The 21,311-nt window shown below is 43.8% G+C and overlaps 1 long non-coding RNA gene across 1 annotated transcript in view; it reads right to left on the reverse strand.

The window, feature by feature from the left end:
• Window positions 1-8,701: 8,701 nt before the first annotated feature.
• Window positions 8,702-21,311, reverse strand: part of LOC139281185 (uncharacterized) — a 42,322-nt gene continuing 29,712 nt past the window's right edge. The window contains exons 2-3 of the long non-coding RNA XR_011596838.1: window positions 9,047-9,136; window positions 8,702-8,854 (exon numbers count right to left, since the gene is read on the reverse strand). This is a non-coding gene — a long non-coding RNA (uncharacterized lncRNA). The remainder of the gene's footprint in view (window positions 8,855-9,046; window positions 9,137-21,311) is intronic.

The following is a 21,311-nucleotide window of genomic DNA, read 5'->3' on the forward strand; positions in this document are numbered from 1 at the left end:
ACACAGAAAATTTCATTCCAATTCAGCTTCAGTGAGCTCAACCAATTTCTTCCTCGTAAGGCAGGCTTGTCTCCTTTCACTACTATTAGAGGCAAGTTCTGAAATTGATCTTTATATTTCACCGGTATGGTGATACGACCGACCACAGGAATTTTCTCTCCCGAGTAGCCTCGCAGCTCTATCTTGGATTTCTCCAGTTGAAAATTATGCAATTTGTCGCGGTATAGTGACTCCGGTACTACACTCATGGATGCACCCGTGTCAATTTCCATTGGTATCTTGAATCCCGCAACATCTACGTGGACTTTGATGCTTTCCGAATCATTGTCCGTTAACCTCGTGCTCCTGATGATGTGTAACTCTAACATCTCCTCGTCCTTTTGTTGTTCTTCCATGCTATGTAGTCTTTTGAGATTTCTACTCATAGCTTTGAACGCTGGACTCATAGCTTTGAAAGCTGGTTTACCCTTCAGTCAGCATGCCTTTGCAAAATGCCCAGTCTTCCTGCAGAAGAAACACTCTGCTTTCCTGTATGGACAACTTTGAGCAATGTGTTGTCCCAGGCACCTATAGCATGACTTTGATGCTCTGTTAGAATTTCCAGTTTCTGAGACTTGGGCCCCCACAATCTTTTACTTTGAACCTGCACGTGATTTACCTCGGTTGACTGACGACTGTAATTATTATTTAATTCTCGGGAATATTGTTCGGCCATGCCCATCGACCTCGCTGTCTGACAAGCAATCTCAAAAGTCAAGTCATCCGTCATCAATAACTTCCTTCTGATGGCATCTTTTTTCACCCCACAAACAAAACGATCCCGTAATGCTCGGTTTTGAAAGTTTCCAAAATTACAGTACATCAATAGCTTTTTTAATGCTATGATGTAATCACTGATACTTTCATCAGCCTTTTGATTCCAAATCCAGAAACGATCGCTTTCAGCAATTTCTAACGGTTTGGGGTTATAGTGCTGCTCCAGCTTCGTTAAAATCTCTTTAAGCGTTGTGTCCTTTGGCTCGTCAGGCACAAGCAGATTTACAAGGGTTTCATACAATGTCGGACCCACCTCCGATAAGAAGATCGCTTTCTTACGTTCCAACACAGCCCGGTTCTGGACTGCATTGTCTGGAACTTCGATTATGTTATTTGCAGTGAAATACATTTCTAGCCGATCCATATACACTTTAAAACGTTCCCGGTTGTGTCTATATTCCTCCAAATGTCCGATTACATCTGCCATTTTAATCTCTAGCTGTTCACACCGTGTGCTGTATTTTACCTCGGATTTTGTAGTTTTTTTCCAAAGACAGAAACTTCCAAAGTCTCTTTGTCGGCTGGCTGAATCCTTCCCCAACAAAATTTAAGCTTTAAATCATCCGAAAAATCCCATCTCATCGCCAAATGTGATATATTCACAGAGCACAGCACACGCACAGCTCCTAACATGGCAGGCAGCTCTCTCGGAAGCCTCCAGAATCTACCTGATTCCGTTTATTATCAACTCTGCAGTTGCAGTACACAATAAGTCCACATCCACAGTGTGGAGCTACAAACATTACAAACTTACAGACATTACAACGGCTAAAGAGATAAAGGGGTATGGAGAGAAAGCAGGAAAGGGGTACTGAGGTGAATGATCAGCCATGATCTTATTGAATGGTGGTGCAGGCTCGAAGGGCCGAATGGCCTATTCCTGCACCAATTTTCTAAGTTTCTATGTTAATTGTCACTTAAGGGCCATTTTATCATTGTGACACCTTCCTTCAAAAAAAGATAGAAAGACAAAAGTAGAAATGCTGGAAAGCTGCACTACATCAAAAGTGAAGGGAAGGGGAATGAGGGAACCTGGAACATGGCGGCCACATGGGATTAGGACCACTGTTGTTGTAGAAGGCAGACACCAACATGGACTAGTTGGGCTGAACAGCCTGTTGTAATTTCTATGTCATTCTATGTAAAATAATTGCAAGTGTCTGAAAGTGAAAGGTAGTCCAACGTGTGATCCTTCATCACAATTCAGTTATATGCGATAGAATCTAATGAAAGAAAATAAATTGCATTTATGTAGTGCCTTTCATGTCCTCATTTATCGCAACATATTTCATCGCCAGTGAGTTAATTTTGAAGTATCGTCACTGTTGTCTTGTAGTCAAATGCGGCAGTCATAATATGCTTCCTGTTATTTTCAGTAGTAATTTTATGGTGAATGTTGCCCCAACAGGTTTACACTGTAGGTAACTGAATTATACAATTCATGGACAATTGATAGTCAGTGCAGAGGTGCCTGATTAGAGCGGGGGGGAGGGGGGAGCGGTGGGGGTGGTATATTCTGTACACATTAGAAACACACATTTACAAGATGGCTTCAACTCAGGAACTTGTCAGGTGACCTGTCACCTGATGCTTTTATTATATAAACAGCAATGGCTGCATTACCACAGTAGTCCACTAGGTGGAGCAGTAATCCACTAGGTGGAGCTCTATATCACAGTGTGGAAAGGGCATTACAACTTGCCTCAGTGCCCTGGGTTAGGCAGGGGAAAGTTGACACAAGTTTCCACTGCAGGTTTCTGAGCAGCAACCTCTGCTGCACGGGCAGATGTGCGGACATCAGGCGAGGAGAAGGTCGGCAGCGATGGGCCCCATAGTGGAACCGTCTGTCAACCTTCACTGTATAAACTCACTTGGGTGAGCTTCTTGAAGGGGTACCAGTGACTGTGGAACCTTACCCCAGAAAGGAGTCAGCAACTTCAGCGGAAGAGTGGTGAGAGAGCAGAAAGTTAACGAGAAACAACAAAATGTAACAAAATTGTCTCTGAAGCACAATACAGCTTCTCTCTTACTTGCCTTGGCTCAGTGGGTCACACTCTCATCTCTGAGTCAGAAGCTTGTCAGAAGTGAGGTTCAAGCCCCACTCCAGCGACTTCATCACATAATCCAGGCTGAAACTCCAGGGCAGTGCTGAGGGAGCGCTGCACTGCCACAGGTGCCGTATGTTGAATGAATCGTTAAACCGAGGTAAAAGATCCCATGCCATTATCTCGAACAAGAGCAGGGGGAGTTCTCCCTGGTGTCTTGGCCAATACCTATCCCTCAACCAACATCACATTTAAAAAAAAAAACAGATTATCTGATCATTATTATACTGCTGTTTGTGGGAACTTGCTGTGTGCAAATTGGTGTTTTCTATATTAGTGACTATAACTTCAAGAAGGACTTGATTGGCTGTAAAGCACTTTGGGGCATCCTGAGGTCGTGATAGGTGCTGTATAATTGCAAGTTAATTTGTTCTTTGATGAAAAATTATTTTTCATTTGACAGTGGCACAGCAGGAACTGAAGACTCTGCAGCAGTTTGCAGAGAGCCACGGCCATGAAGGCGAGCTGAAACAGTGGGACAGGGATTACTGGGATGAGCAGCAAAGCTCTAAGCTATTCAGGTACGTGCAACCCTACTGTCCCTGTCCAATGGCAAGACCTCCCTGTTGGGGGAAAATCAAAGTTATTTCCAATTCAGATATTGTTTTCTTTTTTTGCCAACTTTGTGATGAAAGTGTTGCTATCGACTTGCATTTGGACAAATATGTTGTAACTCATTTAAAAATAAATTGTACATCAAATTCTAACCTACAGAAATGGCTGTTTCTCTTTTTTAATGCATTAATGCCAAGTGTTATTGCAATTGTTTGGTATCAGTCTATTGCTGTGCTCATTTATCTTATTGCTGCAGTGTAACAGAAGAGCAGCTGAGACCTTACTTCCCATTGCAGCGGTGAGTTATTGCATCTTTTTTTAATGAGATCTGTAAGTGCATGTGCCTCCATCTGTTTACTAATCCATGTCTGCATTGTGTCTGTATCTGAGCCTGTACCTACCTATATGGGAGCATGCATCAGAGACAAATATGACTATAATGTTTCTCCTGCAGGGGATGAATTTAGCAAAGTAAGTTAATAAATAAGTAAAATCATGAAATGACTGCCCCCCCCCCCCCCCCTCCCATGTCCTTTTCCCTCCTCAATTTACTTTTGTCTCCCCCTACAGACACTGGCCTAGAAAGAGGATCACGTCCGCGAATTGAGGTGGAATTGGTCCGCCGACCTCATTTGTTTACCACCAGTGCGCCGTGGGCTCTAGAGCAAGCTCGCTGGTCCCGGGAAGAACAAAGATTAGTCGCTCAGCTGAGGCAGGTTCTGTGAGGTTGGGGGAAGTCAGTCGGGAAAGGGCGGTGGAGGGGCTAGGGAGGTGATTTAATCGTACCTCCCATTGCAGCGGTGAGTTATAATGAGGTCTGTAAGGGCTCCGTATTGCATGTGCCTCTGTCTGTTTACCAACCTATGTATGCACCATGTACTTGTACCTATCTGGGAACGAGGTACGGAGTACAAAAGCAAGAAAGTTACGATGAACCTGTATAAAACACTGGCTCAGCCACAACTGGAATATTGTGTCCAATTCTGGGCACCACACTTTAAGAAGGATGTGAAGGCCTTAGAGAGGATGCAGAAAAGATTTACAAGAATGGTTCCAGGAATGAGGGACTTCAGTTACGGGGATAGACTGGAGAAGCTGGGGTTCTTCTCCTTGGAGCAGAGAACGTTGAGAGGAGATTTGATAGAGGTGCTCAAAATCATGAGGGGTCTAGACAGAGTAGATAGAGAGAAACTGTTCCCATTGGTGGAAGGGTTGAGAACCAGAGGACACAGATTTAAGGTGTTTGGCAGAAGATCCAAAGGCAACAGGAGGAAAAACATTTTTACGCAGCGAGTGTTTGGGGTCTGGAATGTACTGCCTGAAAGGGTTCTGGAGGCAGATTCAATCACTACTTTCAAAAGGGAATTGGACAAGTACCTGAAAGAAAAAAAATTGCAGGACTACGGGGAAAGGACGGGGGAGTGGGACTAGCTGGAGTGCTCTTGCAGAGAGCCGGCATGGGCTCGACGGGCCAAATGGCCTCCTACTGTGCTGTAACCATTTTATGATTCTATGATTCTAAGAGTATAGGGCCTAGGAATCTGAGGCCACGGCTGCCAATGTTGGGGCGAAGGAAGGAGGATGCACAGGAGGCCAGAGTAAGAAGATTGGAGAGTTCTAGGATGGGGAGGGGGGGTGGGCGGAGGGTGATAGAGCTGGCAGAGGTTGTAGAGATGGGGAATTATAAATTTGAGGCATTGGGGAACCAAGAGCCAATATAGACCAGTGAGAACAGGAGTGATGTGTGAGCGGGACATGGTTCAGGTGGCAAAGTTTTGTTTGAGCTGAAGTTTACAGAGGGTGGGAGGTCGGCCAGGAGAGCATTGGAATAGTCGAGTCTGGATGTGACAAAGGCATGGATCTGGATTTCAGCAGCAGAGGGTTGAGGCAGGCGATGTTATGGATGTGGGAGTAGTGGTCTGTGTGTTGGAGGCTACATGGGGTTGGAAACTCAGTACCAGGTCATGTGCTGATTGGATAGTGGTTAGGACTGGGAGTCCTGTCTGAATTTTTCCCTTCCATAGCCAGATGTTCCATGGCCAATGTTAGTGTGCCACTGCTGTCCCAGCTTAGAGGAGGGAAATCAGCACAGACCAGAGAATTGAACCTGAGTCTTTTCTATTCTGCATGGCTCAGTATCACATCAAGTGGTGCATTTACTTACTAAGCCATGGGGGGGGGGGGGCAACTGATTCAAATTAGTATCCAACTTATGATATCAGGTGTAACAATCATCCAACAATGCACAATGACTGTTGGGGCAGGACCAATAGCTATTTTTGTACTTTTGTTGGGAACAATACCATAGTGGTTGTGTGCTGGACTTGTAATCCAGAGGCCAGGACTAATGATCCAGAGACGTGAGTTCAAATCCCACCATGGCAACTGGGGATTTAAATTCAGTTAATTAAATAAATCTGGAATAAAATGCTACTATCACTAATGATGACCATGTAACTACCGGATTATCGTTAAAAACCCATCAGGTTCGCTAATGTCCTTTAGGGAGGAAATCTGCTGTCTTTACCTGGTTTGGCCAATATGAGGCTCCAGACCCATAGCAATGAGGTTGTCTCTTAACAGCCCTCTGAAATGGCCTAGCAAACCACAGAGTTAAGGGCAATTTGTGATGAGCAATAAATGCTGGCCTTGCCAGCAATGCCCACAAGGCCACCCTCAAAGCCTCCTTGATAAAGTGCAACATCCCCACCAGCACCTGGGAGTCCCTGGCCAAAGACCACCCTAAGTGGAGGAAGAGCATCCGGGAGGGCACTGAGCACCTCGAGTCTCGACGGCGAGAGCATGCAGAAAACAAGCGGAGGCAGCGGAAGGAGCGTGTGGCAAACCAGACTCCCCACCCTTTCCTTCAGCGACTGTCTGTCCCACCTGTGACAGGGACTGTACTTCCCATGTTGGACTGTACAGTCACCTGAGAACTCACTTTTAGAGTGGAAGCAAATCTTCCTCGATTTCGAGGGACTGCCTATGATGATGATGATGATTCTAGATGGCAGAAATCCCACATGAATGAAAAAAAGTCTTGTTGATATTTCTGTCATGTGTCCTGAAATAGGTTAAGCTAAATATATTTTCCATGATTTTGTTAAAAAATCGAGGGAATTATCCACCCAAAATTCAGAAAATGTAATTTTATTATCTATTAAAAATACCTACGGCAGAGTGTCTCAGGCTCTAAAGGGGTTATTAATTTTTCCAAGTTCATACAGAAACATAGGAACATAGGGCTAGATTTTCCCACAAAATCCGCCAGCGCTGGATTGCCACCCAAAATACCGCTAAGATTTTCAAATTACCGCTGGGAAAAGATTCCATTTAAAAAAAGAAAAAATTCTGCCTGGTGAAAAAAATGGACCTTACACCACGATATTCGGCAGAAAATGAAACTTTGGGCCGATTTGGGCGGTTCTTAAACAAAATTGGCGATAATTACTAAAATTTACACCGAGGCTGCGGGTTGGGCCTAGGAAGAGGAAATCACAAAAAAATATTTTTTCAAAAAACGTAAAATAAAAAATCAGGAAACATTCCCGGGACCCTTTTCACATTCATCACGAAGAGAATTTAAAAATAATGATTAAAAACCCATTAACTTAACTTTTTTTATGCAGAGCTACTCACCTATCACCCAGCTCCCGCTACTTCTCGTGGGCGATTTTTTTTTTTAACTTGCCTACGGGTCACCGCTGAGTCAAAGATCGGGCGATGGCAGTCCATGGACAGTGTACGCCAGCGGTCCGCTCCCCAGTGGTATTTCAAAACCGCCGGCAGAACTCTTGGTGGAAATTTTTGCCTACCTGGTTTTCGCCCAAAACGACCATTACCATCGAGAAACCGAGCGGTGGTGCAGTGGAAATTCTGGCCCATAGTCCCTCGAGTCTGTTACGTCATTCAAATAGATCATGGCTGATCTGTACCTCAACTCCATTTGTTCCATGTCCCTTGATACCCTTACCCAACAAAATTCTATCGATCTCAATCTGAAAATTTCAATCTCAGCGTCCACAGCAAGATCATTTCTCATCTCTGTCCCGCCTGTTCGTAACCCTGTACAGTAACAGTCAAAAATACATTAATGCAGGAATGTGTATAGGCCCAACCTATTCAACCTATCCTCATAAGTCAACCCCCTCATAATAAGGGTTTCACAGCCATAGTTCACACCAGCCTCACTAAACATCGACTTGAACACTAGTGCATTTAGCACGGATGATTCATATCACAGTGCACTTCAAGAGTTGAGGTTCACTTTCAGAGTAAGGGAGAAGGGGATTTGTACAGCTAATCTATTATAGTGACCTGCTAACAAACTTAACAGGTAGTTCTAAGAATTAATATCAGTAGGTCAAGGCTGATACACCGCCCAACTGTGTACGCTGTCTGTAACTATCGAATGCAAATAGCCACTAGTCATTGGTTAGAGCGGCAGCCAGTACAGTTCTATTCAGCTAACCCTTCCCAACAACAACAACAACTTGTATTTATATAGCAGTATATAGCGCCTTAATATAGTAAAACATCCAAAAGCGCTTCACAGGAGTGTTAGCAAACAAAGTTTGACACCGAGCCACATAAAGAGATAATAGGGCAGATGAATGAGATAGGTTTTAAGGTGCGTCTTAAAGGAGGATAGAGAGGTAGAAAGGTGGAGAGGTTTAGGGAGGGAGTTCCAGAGCTCTGGGCCTTTGCAGCTGAAGGCACGGCCGCCAATGGTGGAGTGATTAAAATCAGGGATACTCAAGAGGCCTGAATTGGATATCTCAGTGTTGTAAGGCTGGAGGAGATTACAAAGATAGGGAGGGCCATGGTGGGATTTGAAAACAAGGGTGAGAATTGTAAAATCAAGGTGTTGTTTAATTGGGAGCCAATGTAAATCAGCGAGCACGGGGGTGATAGGTGAATGGGACTTGGCGTGGGTTTGGACACAGACAGCCAAGTTTTGGATCAGCTCTAGTTTACAGAGGGTAGAAAGTGAGAGGTCGGCCAGGAGTGCGTTGGAATAATCAAGTCTAGAGGTAACAAAGGCATGGATGAGGGTTTCAGCAGCAGATGAGCTGAGGCAGGGGCGGAGTTGGGCGATGTTACGGAGATGGACATAGGTGATCTTTGGGGTGACGTAAATATGTGGATATCCAAATATCTGTATCTCCTCCACTTTTAAAGATACTAAATCTGATGACTGAATGTTTAATAGGCCTACTTGCTGAAACCTGTTGAGCTCGAAATCAGAACTGTCCTTTCTTTTCCCCCAGTGTTCTCTCCGGGCTCTTTCAACTGAGTTCCGATTTATTTGGGATAATCATCAGACCTGCAGGCCGGGAGGTTGAAGTCTGGCACCCAGATGTCAGGGTTTTCAATGTCTATGATGAGAAAGGTAGAAAATACATTTAGAATTTACATTAAAAAAAATGAAATGAATAACCTGCCGAATGAATATTTCAATCACTTTCTAGGCATATATAGTGAACAGACATTCATACTGCAATAACACATGTTCCAGTGAAATTACTGAAGGTGAAAAATAAATTTCACTCTGTTCTTACTCCACCTGCCTTTTAGCTTCCATTCCACTATCCATATTTCTCCATCTGAAAGGGCAGCGCACCACCTGTTCTTAGTCTTTGTTCCCTTGTAGCTGGGAGCTAGAAGATGCACAAGAACAGATTAGGTGAGTCACCCACTGATTTTTCTTCTACCCTGTGCGAAGCAGCTAGCTTCTGCTCAACAGATGTCCTGGTGACCGACCGAGGCCAGGAGCTCACCACTTGGATACCATCGGCACTAAACAATGTCCTGGACACAATAACGCACTCCACCACTTGCAGGCTTTTCTGTGTGCGCAGCTAACTGGTTTCTAGATGGAGTAGCAGTGTTTTGTAATTATTTATCTTGATATCCATTCTGGTCAAAATAGCTAAGATTTTTGAAATCTTAGAAACAGAGCGCACAAAATGTAAAGGGTTCACCTTGCGTTCTCTTTTACCATCTCCAACATTTCTGCCGTGGTTCCACCACACAGTGTTTGGAATGTTCATTGTCACTACGTTCAGGTGGAAAGTTTCATCAAGCCTCAGCCGGGTTGCTGGTAGCTGCGTCTCTTCTGAACAGTGTGTTCCCTTTTAATAAATGGGAATGGGAGTAACTGATACAGTCACTCATCGGCTGCACATCCCGACGGGGGGTGGGGGGGTTGCTGTAGGATACTGGTTCATCTCCTGCGTCATTGCTCTCGGGTTTTCAGGGATCCGGACCAGGGAGTGTAGCTATTGGGTGGGGAGTGAGAGCGTGGAGAGGGCGGGTGGTATACGAAACACGGAGCCAGAGAGCAGAGCAATTTGGTAAAGTGGGAGCTGTAGCCTGGACTTAAAGCTGGAATTGAACCAGGAATGAAGCGGCATTGGTTCCTTGTTATTTGGCAACTGGGAGCAGCAGAGTCCAGGGCCTGAAGTAGGCAGAGGCATTCCTGGTGCTGAAGCCAAGAAGTGGAGATGTTCCTGGAGCTGAGGTGTTGGGGTTAGGGAATGTGGAAATGTTCTTAGAGTTGGGGACAGGAGCAGACACATTCTGGAGCCCAGGGCAGGAATGGGGGTGTTCCCGGAGTTGTGGCTAGCAGCATTACTGGACTAGAGCCACGACTGAACATATTCCTGGGCTGGTGAGAGCAGCAGAGCTAGCTCTATATAACATGTAGTACATACCTGGTGTACAGGTAGTTACACTGGCCCTAGATATACCAATGTGTACTGGGCCATTCTGGAGGGAAGACAACTACATAGTATCTGCAAAATATTTTTTTCAATGAATGTTCTCAAAAAATTGTATTGCTGAGTAAACTGTTACAGTCAAAATAATGGATTTTACATTCATTCTAATCTATCAACTTAATCTCAAATGTTTATTACAGGGGTGATCAACCTTTTGGATACATGTACCACAATCAGCGAATGACGCACATATGATTACATTAAAATGTTTGACCCACCCATACGCTAAAGCCCATACACAAAAACACGAGCCTCCCGTCCACACCAAAATCAAAGCCTCCCATTCACAAAGATCCAAACATCCCACAGAAAAATTAGCTGGCTTAGCTTTCTGCCATTCACTTTGAGGCATGATCTGGTCTGCTTGACTGTTGTATTTTTCTCCCTCTGCCCCAGCTCACACAGGCCCATTGCCATCCACTGTCCTCCTCAATTATTTGCTCTCTACTGTAAGAACATAAGAAATAGGAGCAGGAGTAGGCCATTTGGCCCCTCGAGTCTGCTTCACCATTCAGTAAGATTATGGCTGATCTTCTACCTCCAATCCATTTTCCTGCACGAATCCCAATATCCCTTGATTCCCTTAATATCCAAAAATCTAGCGATCTCTGTCTTGAATGTACTCAACGACTAAGCCTCCACGGTCCTCTGGGGTAGAGAATTCTAAAGATTCATCACCCTCTGAGTGAAGAAATTTCTCCTCCTCTCAGTCCTAAATGGCCGACCCTTTTGATCTCCCTCTGCTGCTGCCTCCGTGCCGACAGCCACATGAAGTTTGACAAATGGGAAGCTACAGCCTCAGCTCCTTAAATCTCCCAAGTGAGGAAGACTGGTAAAGGCTAATTCCTGATTGGTGCCAAGAGGTTGCTCCCTCAGTGAGAAACCTTTGCTAATCCTCCAAGTCTCGGGTACTTTCATAAGAACATAAGAACTTAAGAAATAGGAACAGGAGTAGGTCATATGACCCCTCGAGCCTGCTCCGCCATTCAATAAGATCATGGCTGATCTGATCATGGACTCAGCTTCACTTCCCCACCTGCTCCCCGTAACCCCGTATCCCCTTATCGTTTAAGAAACTGTCTATTTCTGTCTTAAATTTATTCAATGTCCCAACTTCCACAGCTCTCTGAGGCAGCGAATTCCACAGATTTACAACCCTCTAAAAGAAGAAATTCCTCCTCATCTCTATTTTAAACGGGTGGCCCCTTATTCTAAGATCATGCTCTATAGTTCTAGTCTCCCCCATCAGTGGAAACATCCTCTCTGCATCCACCTTGTCAAGCCCCCTCATAATCTTACACGTTTTGATAAGATCACCTCTCATTCTTCTGAATTCCAATGAGTAGAGGCCCAATCTACTCAACCTTTCTTCATAAGTCAACCTCCTCATCCCCAGAATCAACCTAGTGAACCTTTTCTGACAGCCTCCAAAGCAAGTAGATCCTTTCCTAAATATGGAAACCAACTTGAAACCTAGTCATCAATTCCAGGATTTCCGACACGAGAATCCCAGGCTATCCTTGGCACAAGCTTCCAATGTTACTAGTTGGTATTGAGCGCAAAGAAGAGGAGAACCAAAGGCCAAGTGAAAGGCGCTCCAGCCCACACCCTTGGCTCAGTGGATCAATACAGAATCCAGCGTGAGGCTGGGCCTTACAGACGGGAAGGTACCAGGTTCTATTTCTGCTTTGTGCTGAGTTTGTTGATGTTGCCTTGGTAATAGGAATAATGATGGGCTGCAGTGTCCCTGAACCAAGGTTTCCACTCCTGATAGCTATTCAGCGACTCCTGCGCTGTATGCTCGTGGTTATCAGTTTAGAATGAGATAGGGTTTCGATTGATGCCCCTCTGGAGTCAGCCAGTTTTGTATGTGCTGTGATTTTCTCAGCAATGATCATTGTAATATATCCACAAACAAATGGATTAAAAGAAATACAACTTGGACAAAACGTTACATTAAAAAAATAATGACTTCATGGTATTCCGCAATATTGCAGTGTGCCACAGATTTCAGTGTCTATTTTCAGTATTATTAAAGATATTATATTGAGCCATATCTGAAACAAGCTACAGAATATGTCCAAAATAATGGCCACAGGAAGAGAATGGAAGGTACAAGTCTTTGGAATATGGTACAAGGAACCTTGCAATGAATGGTACCTCAGTTAAATCCTCTAAACCGAGCTAATCTTTCTACAGGTTCCCACATTGCTTCGTTTTTTCTGGATCTCTACTCTCGCCCAAATGAGAAGGAGAGGGGTTCTTGGACCACGTCCTTTATTTGTGAGTTAACTTCAGTCAACTTTGGCGAAAGGAACGTGACAAAGTTGCATGAGACTAGTGATTAAGTAGCACTGGCAAGTAACGTAGAAATCTGTATGTTCTTGCTAATGGTTGCCTATGCAAAAGATACCAGTTATTAATATTGACTCAATCGCATGTTCCAGCTGGTTGAAACAGTGAGCTGTTGAGCCCACAGACCAAGAAGTGTCCAGGCTTTTGGAACCTTTTTGGAACCACAGTCTGTCAGCCATGGCTCAGTGGGTAGCACCCTCACCTCTGAGTCGGAAGTGCTGCAGGTTCGATTTCCACTCCAGTGGCATGAGCACAAAAATCTAGGCTGACACTCTCAGTGAAGTGGCCACCATACATTAAAAAAATCCAAGCACAGACATCTTCCAGTCTTCAATATGTAGTTCAGGACCTGGAATATTAGGTCCATCATAGAAACACCTGTGAACTCATCCCTGTTTGGCGTGGAAGCAAGTCATCCTCGATACGAGGGACCGTCAAAGAGAGAGAGTACTGAGGGAGTGCTGCACTGTCAGAGGTGCCTTCTTTCGGATGAGACGTTAAACCAAGGCCCTGTCTGCTCTCTCAGCTGGAATTAAAAGATCCCATGGCAAAATTTCAAAGAAGAGCAGGGGAGTTCTCTTGGGTGTCCTGACCAATATTTATCCCTCAATCAACATCACTAAAAATAGCTTATTACACATTATCACATTGCTGTTTGTGGGAGCTTGCTGTGCGTAAATTAGCTGGCGGGTTTCTCACATTGCAACAGTGACTACACTTCAAAAAGTACTTCATTGGCTGTAAAGTGCTTTGGGATGTCCGGTGGTTGTGAAATGCGCTATATAAATGCAAGTCTTTCTTTACTTTTTTCATCATTATAAGCTCTGATCTGTGGAATTGTGCTATTAAATATTCACTGTACCTTTTGCATGGCTCTAGTAGCCTCCTGTAATGGTTTTAAGTGATAAAGGAGTAGTCAAAACATGAATTTGAGTACATTCTTCTGTTTATTTTGTTAATTGCTTTTTTGCACTTTGTGTTACAATGTTAGTATTCATTCAATAAGCGCTATAAAACAGTGACAAATCACATTAACACACTAATGCCACCATATTAATAAACATAGATGGATGTTCCCTCTGCATGATATTTTTATACTATTGTTTCCAGCAATATGAATAATTAATATACTTAAACTATTAAATAATTGCAGCTTTTCATAGAATCATAGAATGATACAGCACAGAAGGGAGCCCTTTAGCTCATCGTGCCTGCGCAGGCTCTTTGGTAGAACTGTCCAATTAATCCCACTCCCCCGCTCATTCCCTGTAGCCCTGTAAATTTTTTCCCTTCAGGTATTTATCCAATTCCCTTTTGAAAGTTGCTATTGAATCTGCTCCCAGATCACAACAACTCGATGTTTTTAAAAAAAAAAAATGTTTCCTCATGTTGCCTCTGGTTCTATTGGCAATCACCTTAAATCTGTGTCCTATGTTTACCGACCCTTCCGCCACTGGAAACCGTTTCTCATTATTTACTCTATCAAAACCATTAATGATTTTGAACACATCCATCACATCGCCTCTTAACTTTCTCTGCTCTAAGGAGAACAATCCCACCTTCTCCAGTTTCTCCATATCTCTGGTGCCATTCCAATAAATCTCATCTGCATCCTCTCCCAACACCTTGACATGCTTCCGAAAGTGTGGTGCCCAGAATTGAACACACTACTCCAGCTGAGACCCAATCAGAGTTTTTTTAAAGGTTTAGCATAACTTCCTTGCTTTTGCACTCTTATATCTCGATTAATAAAGCCAACGATCCCGTGTGCTTTTTAACAGCCTTCTCTACTTGTCCTGTCACTTTCAAAGATTTGTGTAGAAACATAGAAAATAGGTGCAGGAGTAGGCCATTCGGCCCTTCGAGCCTGCACAACCATTCAATGAGTTCATGGCTGATCATGCAACTTCAGTACCCCATTCCTGCTTTCTCGCCATACCCCTTGATCCCCCTAGTAGTAAAGACTACATCTAACTCCTTTTTGAATATATTTAGTGAATTGGCCTCAACAACTTTCTGTGGTAGAGAATTCCATAGGTTCACCATTCTCTGGGTGAAGAAGTTTCTCTTCATCTCGGTCCTAAATGGCTCACCTCTTATCCTTAAACTGTGACCCCTGGTTCTGAATTTCCCCAACATTGGGAACATTCTTCTTGCATCTAACCTGTCTAAATCCGTCAGAATTTTAAACGTTTCTATGAGATCCCCTCTCATTCTTCTAAACTCCAGTGAATACAAGCCCAGTTGATCCAGTCTTTCTTGATATGTCAGTCCCGCCATCCCGGGAATCAGCCTGGTGAACCTTCGCTGCACTCCCTCAATAGCAAGAATGTCCTTCCTCAAGTTAGGAGACCAAACCTGTACACAATACTCCAGGTGTGGCCTCACCAAGGACCTGTACAACTGCAGTAAGACCCCAGTCCCTCTACTCAAATCCCCTCGCTATGAAGGCCAGCATGCCATTTGCTTTCTTCACCACCTGCTGTACCTGCATGCCAACCTTCAATGACTGATGTACCATGACACCCAGGTCTCGTTGCACCTCCCCTTTTCCTAATCTGTCACCATTCAGATAATAGTCTGTCTCTCTGTTTTTACCACCAAAGTGGATAACCTCACATTTATCCACATTATACTTCATCTGCCATGCATTTGCCCACTCACCTAACCTATCCAAGTCGCTCTGCAGCCTCATAGCATCCTCCTCGCAGCTCACACTGCCACCCAACTTAGTGTCATCCGCAAATTTGGAGATACTACATTTAATCCCCTCGTCTAAATCATTAATGTACAATGTAAACAGCTGGGGCCCCAGCACAGAACCTTGTGGTACCCCACTAGTCATTGCCTGCCATTCTGAAAAGTACCCATTTACTCCTACTCTTTGCTTCCTGTCTGCCAACCAGTTCTCAATCCATGTCAGCACACTACCCCCAATCCCATGTGCTTTAACTTTGCAAATTAATCTCTTGTGTGGGACCTTGTCGAAAGCCTTCTGAAAGTCCAAATACACCACAATCAACTGGTTCTCCCTTGTCCATCTGGAAACATCCTCAAAAAATTCCAGAAGATTTGTCAAGCATGATTTCCCTTTCATAAATCCATGCTGACTTGGATCTATCATGTCATCTCTTTCCAAATGCGCTGCTGTGACATCCTTAATAATTGATTCCATCATTTTTCCCACTACCCATGTCAGGCTGACCGGTCTATATTTCCCTGTTTTCTCTCCCTCCTTTTTTAAAAAGTGGGGTTACATTGGCTACCCTCCACTCCATTGGAACTGATCCAGAGTCTATGGAATGTTGGAAAATGACTGTCAATGCATCCGCTATTTCCAAGGCCACCTCCTTAAGTACTCTGGGATGCAGACCGTCAGTCCCTGGGGATTTATCGGCCTTCATTCCCATCAATTTCCCCAACACAATTTCCCGACTAATAAGGATTTTCCTCGGTTCCTCCTTCTTACAAGACCCTCTGACCCCTTTTATATCCGGAAGGTTGTTTGTGTCCTCCTTAGTGAATACTGAACCAAAGTACTTGTTCAATTGGTCTGCCATTTCTTTGTTCCCCGTTATGACTTCCCCTGATTCTGACTGCAGGGGACCTATGTTTGTCTTTACTAACCTTTTTCTCTTTACATATCTATAGAAGCTTTTGCAGTCCATCTAAATGTTCCCTGCAAGCTTCCTCTCGTACTCTAATTTCCCTGCCCTAATCAAACCCTTTGTCCTCCTCTGCTGAGTTCTAAATTTCTCCCAGTCCCCGGGTTCGCTGCTATTTCTGGCCAATTTGTATGCCACTTCCTTGGCTTTAATACTATCCCTGATTTCCCTTGATAGCCACGGTTGAGCCACCTTCCCTTTTTTATTTTTACGCCAGACAGGGATGTACAATTGTTGTAGTTCATCCATGCGGTCTTTAAATGTCTGCCATTGCCCATCCACTGTCAACCCCTTAAGTATCATTCGCCAATCTATCCTAGCCAATTCACGCCTCATACCTTCAAAGTTATCCTTCTTTAAGTTCTGGACCATGGTCTCTGAATTAACTGTTTCATTCTCCATCCTAATGCAGAATTCCACCATATTATGGTCACTCTTCCCCAAGGGACCTCGCACAACGAGATTGCTAATTAATTCTCTCTCATTACACAACACCCAGTCTAAGATGGCCTCCCTCCTAGTTGATTCCTCAACATATTGGTCTAGATAACCATCCCTTATGCACTCCAGGAAATCCTCCTCCACCGTATTGCTTCCAGTTTGGTTAGCCCAATCTATATGCATATTAAAGTCACCCATGATAACTGCTGCACTTTTATTGCATGCACCCCTAATTTCCTGTTTGATGCCCTCCCCAACATCTCTACTACTGTTTGGAGGTCTGTACACAACTCCCACTAATGTTTTTTGCCCTTTGGTTTTCTGCAGCTCTACCCATATAGATTCCACATCATCCAAGCTAATGTCCTTCCTAACTATTGCATTAATCTCCTCTTTAACCAGCAATGCTATCCCACCTCCTTTCCTTTTATTCTATCCTTCCTGAATGTTGAAAACCCTTGGATGTTGAGTTCCCAGCCCTGATCATCCTGGAGCCATGTCTCTGTAATCCCAATCACATCATATCTGTTAACATCTATTTGCACAGTTAATTCATCCACCTTATTACGGATACTCCTTGCATTAAGACACAAAGCCTTCAGGCTTGTTTTTTTAAACCCTTTGTCCTTTTAGAATTATGATGTAGTGTGGCCCTTTTTGTTTCTTGCCTTTGTTTAATCGGCCTTCCACTATTCTTTTTATCTTTCTACCATCTGTTTCTGATTCCATATTACTTCACTCTGTCTCGCTGCATAGGTTCCCATCCCCCTGCCATATTAGTTTAAACACTCCCGAACTGCATTAACAAATGTTACCACCAGGACATCAGTTCCAGTCCTGCCCAAGTGCAGACCGTCCCTTTTGTACAGGTCCCACTTCCCCCAGAACTGGTTCCAATGTCCCAGAAATTTGAATCCCTCCCTCTTGCACCACTGCTCAAGCCACGTATTTATTCTAACTATCCTGCTCCCTCTACTCTGATTAGCACGTGGCACTGGTAGCAATCCAGAGATTACTACCTTTGAGGTCTTACTTTTTAATTTAACTCCTAGCTCCCTAAATTCAGCTTGTAGGACCTCTTCCCACTTCTTACCTATATCGTTGGTACCTACATGTACCACGACAACTGGCTGTTCACCCTCCCTCTCCAGAATGCTCTGCAGCCACTCCGAGACATCCTTGACCCTTGCACCAGGGAGGCAACATACCATCCTGGAGTCTCGGTTGCGGCCGCAGAAACTCCTATCTATTCCCCTTACAATAGAGTCCCCTATCACTATAGCTCTCCCACTCTTTTTCCCGCCCTTCTGTGCAGCAGAGCCATCCATGGTGCCATGAACCTGGCTGCTGGTGCCTTCCGCTGGTACGTCATCTCCCCCAACAGTATCCAAAACGGTATATCTGTTTTGGAGGGAGATGAACGCAGGGGACTCCTGCACTACCTTCCTGCTCTTACCTTGTCTCTTGGTCACCCATTCACTATCTGTCCTAACCCTTACCTGTGGTGTGACCAACTCACTAAATGTGCTATCCACAACATTCTCAGCATCGCGCATGCTCCAGAGTGAGTCCATCCGCAGCTCCAGTGCCGTCATGAGGTCTGTCAGGAGCTGCAGCTGGACACACTTCCCTCACACGTAGTAGTCAGGGACACTTCTTCACACATAGCACAGAAGGAGCATGACACGGGTCCAAGCTCTCCTGCCATGACTTAACCCTTAAATTAATTTACTTACCAAAATTTACTTAAACACCAAACAGCTACTTAGTAGTTCGCTGCCAATTAAACCAATCTAAAAATACTTACCAGTCGAACATAAACCCCCAGGCCACTCTCTTCCTGCACCCCCTTTAAATTTGTACCATTTTAATTCATATTGCCTCTCCTCATTCTTCCTACCAATATGTATCACTTCACACTTCTCTGCGTTAAATTGCATTACTTTGTGTCTGCCCATTTCACCAGTCTGTCTATGTCCTCCTGAAGTCTGTTAGCATCCACCTGTTTGTTTATTACATTTTCGAGTTTTGTATCATCTGCAAACTTTGAAATGGTGTCCTATATACCCAAATCCAGGTCATTAATATATATCACAAAGAGCAGTGGTCCTAATACTGACCCTTGGGGAACACCACTGTATACTTCCCTCAGTGCGTGGTTTTAATCGACAAAACTTACTCATTCCAGTGTGTGATTGAAAACAACAGTTCACCACGACTCTCGGCTTTCTGTGCCTTAGCCAACTTTGTAATTATTCTGCCACTGTCCCTTTAATCCCACGGGCTTTAATTTTGCTAACCAGTCTATTATATGGAGCTATTCGGTGACTTATCGTGCTGTACACCCCATATAGACTCTGTGGTGTATTATTATCCATCCAATTATTTTATTGTATGATCTACTACTACCATTAATACAAAACAAATTCGAACATATTGTAGAAATTTGTCAGTTACAATCACGCACTGTAATGAGCACGTGTGTCAGTTATAATCACGCACATGTCAGTTACAGTCACGCACTGTAATGAACATATGTGTCAATTACAGTCACACACTGTAATGAATAAGATTTATCTCTTACGCTGTATCAAAAAGCCAAATCAACTATGATCATTCACAGTAACCAATAAAACTTGTCAGTTACAAATGAAAGTCATGTGATAAGCCTGACAAGTCAAACAAACCGCAAAATTAAAGCACATAACGCAAAGATTCTTCGTATTGTATATTTTTGTGGTTGGATTATTTTTGTGATTATTTTAACGTTCTCTCCCCGACAGCCAGGAGCAACCTGTTACACAAGAAGCCAGTTGCATTTCTAGTGTGTAATCAACTCCCACCAGTTGGCTCTGCACCATCACTCATGTCCTTTTCAGAGGTTAAAGCCCTTTTTCACGAGGTAAGATTGCCAACAGTAGCTTCCAAACCAAATGTTGCAAAGTTTAATCAAATTGGGAAATGCTATTCATGGAATGTAAGTGTACACAATTTCTCAATCCAAAACGGTCATTTTCTGCTTTAACACTCTTGGAGCAGTGCAATGTGTGTTGGCCATACCAATTGGAATATTGGGCACTGACATATCTGCATGCCTGTTGCACGACCCACCTGATTTACTTTGCCCGTTAATTTAAATGGACAGAAGGTTGGGTGGGCTGCACAACAGGCTCTGTGTCCTCCATGCCCAATATTCCAGTAGTTACTCCAAGTGTGTGCTGCTTCTGTGCCAAGGAGTGTAAAAGTAGAAAACTTACCCTTAATTGGCATCCACATTCACATGCATGCAGTCTCCATCTGCTAAATACGCAAAATAAGTGCAGAAGCAGGGGGGTAGATCTCGATCTTGTGCGATAGTGTAGAACGAATTGACCGGAAATAAAAATTGGGAGAGATGTAAAACGGGCTGCCGATTCCCTATCACCCCTTTTACACTATCGCACAAAGTCAAATTCTACTGCAGGATTCGCACCAGGAACGGCTTGTTTCCCTACAAATTCCATTGATAATGGCATGCAAAGCAAATCGCCTTGTGCAACGGAGCTCTTAAATGGCAACATGCTTCACTGCAATATTCACTCTTCCATTTTGATGCCGTACTGTTTATTCTTAGAGATTTTTTTCAATATTTCTTTACAAATAGAATTATTATTGGAATTATTTTTCGGGGAAACCATTTTTACTTACTGATTACAGTAAATTTGGTTTGGAATGTCCTCCCCAAAAAGTCCATTATTAAGTTGCTGGAAGGTGGTTTCATTTGCAGGACTTAAGCGGAGCAGGAACAGAAGGAGAAAATGGGCACATGTAAAGTAACTCTTCCACTACCAGTTTTCATGGGAGCTCGGCATTTAATTGCAAGTTGCAAAGTCCTGTGGCAGTCCGTAAATGAAGGTACACTTTATGATGTGGCTTAATTCTTGTGTGTTCTAATAGTATTTCATGGTCGAAGTAGCACAAGATGCTTTGAGGCATACCATGGAGAACAGCGTGGACTGAAGCCTCATTGACTACACCTGCCATCATATTAGAACATAAGAAATAGGAGCAGGAGTCGGCCATACAGGTCTTACGGCCCCTCGAGCCTGCTCCGCCATTCAATAAGATCATGGCTGATCTGATCATGGACTCAGCTCCACTTCCCTTCCCGCTCCCCATAACTAATCACATTGTTTAAAAAAATTGTCTATTTCTGTCTTAAATGTATTCAATGTCCCAGCTTCCACAGCTCTCTGAGGCAGCGAATTCCACAGATTCACAACCCTCTGAGAGAAGGAATTTCTCCTCATCTCTGTTTTAAATGGGTGGCCCCTTATTCTAAGATCGTGCCCTCTAGTTCTAGTCTCCCCCATCAGTGGAAACATTCTCGCTGCATCCACCTTGTCAAGCCCCCTCATAATCTTATACGTTTTGATAAGATCACCTCTTATTATTCTGAATTCCAATGAGTAGAGGCCCAACCTACTCAACCTTTCCTCATAAGTCAACCCCCTCATCCCTGGAATCAACCGAGTGAAGCTTCTCTGAAGTGTCTCCAAAGCAAGTATATCCTTTCGTAAATATGGAAAACAAAACTGCATGCAGTGTTCTAG

The sequence above is a fragment of the Pristiophorus japonicus genome, chromosome 15, assembly GCF_044704955.1.
Source record: "Pristiophorus japonicus isolate sPriJap1 chromosome 15, sPriJap1.hap1, whole genome shotgun sequence".
NCBI classification, from domain to species: Eukaryota; Metazoa; Chordata; class Chondrichthyes; family Pristiophoridae; genus Pristiophorus; species Pristiophorus japonicus.